A 5,716-nucleotide genomic window follows, 5' to 3' on the forward strand; every position below is an offset into this window, starting at 1 on the left:
GTGTTGGTCCCCAAAGTGGCAAGCCTCCCATTGATATAAACACCCAGGTGGCAAGCCCCATGTACTCGAATACCCAGGTGGCAACCCTCCCATTGACATAAACACCCAGGTGGCAAGCCCCATGTTCACGAATACCCAGGTGGCAAGCCCCCATTGTCATAAACACCCAAGTGGCAACCCCCCATGTTCACGAATACCCAAGTGGCAAGCCCCCATTGTCATAAACACCCAAGTGGCAACCCCCCATGTTCACGAATACCCAAGTGGCAAGCCCCCATTGTCATAAACACCCAGGTGGCAAGCCCCATGTACTCGAATACCCAGGTGGCAACCCTCCCATTGACATAAACACCCAGGTGGCAAGCCCCATGTTCACGAATACCCAGGTGGCAAGCCCCCATTGTCATAAACACCCAGGTGGCAAGCCCCATGTACTCGAATACCCAGGTGGCAACCCTCCCATTGACATAAACACCCAGGTGGCAGCCTATGTTCACAAAGGGAGCCTTACCAGGGGCACGAGACTCTGGGCCATGCGTACTGGTGGGTGTAGTCCGCGGAGGGGTGCTTAAGTGTGGGGTACCCAGGTTCGAAGGGTGCTTAAGTGTGGGTCCACAAAGTGGCAAGACCCCCATAGTCCTAAACACCCATTTGGCTTAAGTCTGGGTCCCCAGGTTTGAATGGTGCTTAAGTGTTGGTCCCCCAAGTGGCAACACCCCCGTGGTCATATACCCCCATTTGGCAAGTGTGGGTACCCAGGTTGGGACGGTGCTTAACCCTTGGTCCCCCAAGTGGCAAGCCCCATGTTCACGAATACCCAAGTGGCAAGCCATGTCCATAAAGGGAGCCTTACCAGGGGCACGAGACTCTGGGCCGTGCGGACTGGTGGGTGTAGTCCGCGGAGGGGTGCTTAAGTGTGGGATACCCAGGTTCGAAGGGTGCTTAAGTGTGGGTCCACAAAGTGGCAAGACCCCCATAGTCCTAAACACCCATTTGGCTTAAGTCTGGGTCCCCAGGTTTGAATGGTGCTTAAGTGTTGGTCCCCCAAGTGGCAACACCCCCGTGGTCATATACCCCCATTTGGCAAGTTTGGGTACCCAGGTTGGGACAGTGCTTAACCCTAAGTGTGGGATACCCAGGTTCGAAGGGTGCTTAAGTGTGGGTCCACAAAGTGGCAAGACCCCCATAGTCCTAAACACCCATTTGGCTTAAGTCTGGGTCCCCAGGTTTGAATGGTGCTTAAGTGTTGGTCCCCCAAGTGGCAACACCCCCGTGGTCATATACCCCCATTTGGCAAGTTTGGGTACCCAGGTTGGGACAGTGCTTAACCCTAAGTGTGGGATACCCAGGTTCGAATGGTGCTTAAGTGTTGGTCCCCCAAGTGGCAACACCCCCGTGGTCATATACCCCCATTTGGCAAGCCCCATACCCTATCCCTGGGTAAAGGAGCTCCATGAGTCCCCCTGGTTCTCTGGAGGTCCAGGGGCTGTTTCATCCAACCTCCATGCGGGGTTATGGTGCTCCATTCCTGGGTAAAGGAGCTCCATGAGTCCCCCCCTGGTTCTCTGGAGGTCCAAGGGGTCTGTCACCCAACCTCCATGCGGGCTTTGGGTGCCCTATCCCTGGGTAAATGAGCTCCATGATCTGCCCTGGTCCCCAAGTGGCAAGCCCCCATTGACATAAACACCCAGGTGGCAAGCCCCCATGTTCACGAATACCCAGGTGGCAAGCCCCCATTGTCATAAACACCCAATTGGCAAGCCCCAATGGAGTGAAATGTGACAAAGTGTCAGTTGTATGGGTAAAAATACCCAAGTGGCAACACCCCCATTGATGGAATACCCATGTGGCAAGTTCGGGTCCAATACCCAAATGGCAGTTTTCCCCATTGAGATAAACACCGAGATGGCAACGATGCCATCTGGTGGCAGAAACACGTTACTACAGCGAATCTTGCCACGAGGGAGCAAAAGCCATGATTTTCGTGAAAAGTTTGTCCTCTTTGGGGGTCTCTGACGGGGAGACCGGGGGTCTTAAAAATCGTTAGGGGGGGTCATAGGGGTAACGAGGGATAACCGGATTTTTAGAGACTGACCCCGTAACCCTACGACCTAGGGTTAGCCCTCCAGAATTTTTAGAAAAAGGCCCTTTTTTCCTCCCAAATGTACACTTTTTTGGCCCTGGCCCTAAATAGGGTTAGGGGCCGGCCCGCCCCGTCCGCGGGGGGGCCCGGCGGAACGAAAGTCGCTCGGGGCTACGGCTCGGACGGGCACCCTCCCTCCCACCCCCTCCTTACACCGCCTTCCCAGGGGCACGGAGCCGAGAAAATGTCTAAGTGTCGACGGGACTCGGTGCAAATTTCTCGACTCGAAGACCGGCCGCCTTCCCAGGGGCACGGAGCCGAGAAAATGTCTAAGTGTCGACGGGACTTAGTGCAAATTTCTCGACTCGAAGACCGGCCGCCTTCCCAGGGGCACGGAGCCGAGAAAATGTCTAAGTGTCGACGGGACTCAGTGCAAATTTCTCGACTCGAAGACCGGCCGCCTTCCCAGGGGCACGGAGCCGAGAAAATGTCTAAGTGTCGACGGGACTTAGTGCAAATTTCTCGACTCGAAGACGGCCGCCTTCCCAGGGGCACGGAGCTCCGGGCCTTGCGTGCTGGAGGGTCCAGTCCGAGTTAGGGGTGCTTAACAGTGGGATGCCGCGGTCCGGAGGGGGCGTGAGGTTCCAGGACTTCCAGGACTTCCAGGGCAGGGCACCTGCGCGGGCGGCCGTATCCGCAGCACCTCACCGTCCTCGGCCTCGAGGCTCCGGAGGACCCCGGTGATTTTCGACCTCCATAAATTTTTTCAAAAACGCATTTCCCCGGGGGAAGCCGCATATTGCCGGAAAGGCCAGAGTCCGGAGAGTAGCCTGGTGTGGTCGTTTGGCCTCTGAGACGTCCGTAGGCGGAATTAAAAATCGAAAACCATAATTGGTCAAAACGGTAAAAAAGGCACTTTCCCGGGGGCCAGGGGGTTCAAGACCAGGATCAATAAGCCCAGCACAATGCCCTGATCACGCCTATGTGACTCCCATCATCCTGGGATAAAGTTGAATTTTCGGACTTCCAGAGGGGGTCACATGCAGCAGGCGGCCGTATCCGCAGCACCTCACTGTCGTCGGCCTCGAGCTCCCGATGCCCCGGTGATTTTCGACCTCCATAAATTTTTTTAAAAACGCATTTCCCCGGGGAAAGCCGCATATTGCCGGAAAGGCCAGAGTCCGGAGAGTAGCCTGGTGTGGTCGTTTGGCCTCTGGGACGTCCGTAGGCGGAATTAAAAATCGAAAACCATAATTGGTCAAAACGGTCAAAAAGGCACTTTCCCGGGGGCCAGGGGGTTCAAGACCAGGATCAATAAGCTCAGAATATTGCCCTGATCACGGCCGTGTCACTCCCGTCGTCCTGGGATAAAGTTGAATTTTCGGACTTCCAGAGGGGGTCCCTCAAGCAGGCGGCCGTATCCGCAGCACCTCACTGTCGTCGGCCTCGAGCTCCCGATGCCCCGGTGATTTTCGACCTCCATAAATTTTTTTAAAAACGCATTTCCCCGGGGAAAGCCGCATATTGCCGGAAAGGCCAGAGTCCGGAGAGTAGCCTGGTGTGGTCGTTTGGCCTCTGGGACGTCCGCAGGAGGAATTAAAAATCGAAAACCCGAACTGCTCAAAGGGTTCGAAAAGGCACTTTCCCGGGGACCAGGGGGTTCCAAACCAGGATCAATAAGCTCAGAATATTGCCCTGATCACGGCCGTGTCACTCCCGTCGTCCTGGGATAAAGTTGAATTTTCGGACTTCCAGAGGGGGTCCCTCAAGCAGGCGGCCGTATCCGCAGCACCTCACTGTCGTCGGCCTCGAGCTCCCGATGCCCCGGTGATTTTCGACCTCCATAAATTTTTTTAAAAACGCATTTCCCCGGGGAAAGCCGCATATTGCCGGAAAGGCCAGAGTCCGGAGAGTAGCCTGGTGTGGTCGTTTGGCCTCTGGGACGTCCGCAGGAGGAATTAAAAATCGAAAACCCGAACTGCTCAAAGGGTTCGAAAAGGCACTTTCCCGGGGACCAGGGGGTTCCAAACCAGGATCAATAAGCTCAGAATATTGCCCTGATCACGGCCGTGTCACTCCCGTCGTCCTGGGATAAAGTTGAATTTTCGGACTTCCAGAGGGGGTCCCTCAAGCAGGCGGCCGTATCCGCAGCACCTCACTGTCGTCGGCCTCGGGGCTCCGGAGGCCCCGGTGATTTTCGACCTCCATAAATTTTTTTAAAAACGCATTTCCCCGGGGCAAGCCGCATATTGCCGGAAAGGCCAGAGTCCGGAGAATCCTCTGGTGTGGTCGGTTGGCCTCTGAGACGTCCGTAGGCGGAATTATAAGTCGAAAACCATAATTGGTCAAAACGGTCAAAAATGCATATTTTCGGCCAAAATCAACCATGGGCCGACAGCCCGCGGTCCAGAGAAGGGCCCTGTGCGGCGGAGTCGTCTCTAAACGGTTCACAGAAGCCGTGATAACCGTCGAAAGTTTGGCGGACCTCCAAACCATTGCCCATCCCCGCTAAAATCGGGGCTTCACCAAGGCTTCGGCAATAGACGGGATTTCGAGACCTTACGGAGAAAAATCCCACCGGCGGGATTATAGGAGAGAGTAGAAAAAGAGGACTTTGAGCGAAAAATGACAAAGTGTTTTGATCCAGAGAGGTTTTAGGGGTCTTTTGGAGCTCAGATAAGGCCGATTCAGACCCCTTTTTCGGCTTTTTCCAGCATTTTAAGCCGTTTTTCCAGAATTTCTCTCCGCTTCTCTGGATCTCTGTGGTGGGCTCTGGACGGTGCGGTGAGAGCCCAGACAGGTTCCGTGGGAGTTCCAGAGCGTAGAGAAGGCTCCTTATTGAACTTTTTTTCGGCTTTTTCCAGCATTTTAAGCCGTTTTTCCACAATGTCTCTCTGGCTTTGTGGATCACTGGGGCGGTACAGGAGTGGGCTCGGGCCGGTCCGGTGAGTGTCCCAGGCCCATCTGATGGGCCTGGAGCCTGTCTGGGTCGGTTCTGAGCTCCGTGGAAGCGAGAAAGCACGGGCAAAGGTGAGCCGGGCTGAGGCCGAAGACGGTGCTCTGTGGACGGCTTCGCAGCGGTCCCAGGTGCTGGCTGGAGCTCCTAGCCCTGGCCGTGGGCTCCGGCCGGTCCGGTGAGCGTCCTCGGTCCATCTGATGGACCGGTGGCCTCTCTGGTTCGGTTGTGAGCTGCGTGAAAGCTCGGTGGAGGAGGACGGGCAGGGCAAAGGCTGCAGACGGTGCTCTGTGGACGGCTTCGCAGCGGTCCCAGGTGCTGGCTGGAGCTCCTAGCCCTGGCCGTGGGCTCCGGCCGGTCCGGTGAGCGTCCTCGGTCCATCTGATGGACCGGTGGCCTCTCTGGTTCGGTTGTGAGCTGCGTGAAAGCTCGGTGGAGGAGGACGGGCAGGGCAAAGGCTGCAGACGGTGCTCTGTGGACGGCTTCGCAGCGGTCCCAGGTGCTGGCTGGAGCTCCTAGCCCTGGCCGTGGGCTCCGGCCGGTCCGGTGAGCGTCCTCGGTCCATCTGATGGACCGGTGGCCTCTCTGGTTCGGTTGTGAGCTCCGTGGAAGCGAGAAAGCACAGGCAAAGGTGAGCCGGGCTGAGGCCGAAGACGGTGCTCTCTGGGCGGCTTCGC

This window comes from Xiphophorus maculatus, chromosome 14 (genome assembly GCF_002775205.1).
Source record: "Xiphophorus maculatus strain JP 163 A chromosome 14, X_maculatus-5.0-male, whole genome shotgun sequence".
NCBI classification, from domain to species: domain Eukaryota; kingdom Metazoa; phylum Chordata; class Actinopteri; order Cyprinodontiformes; family Poeciliidae; genus Xiphophorus; species Xiphophorus maculatus.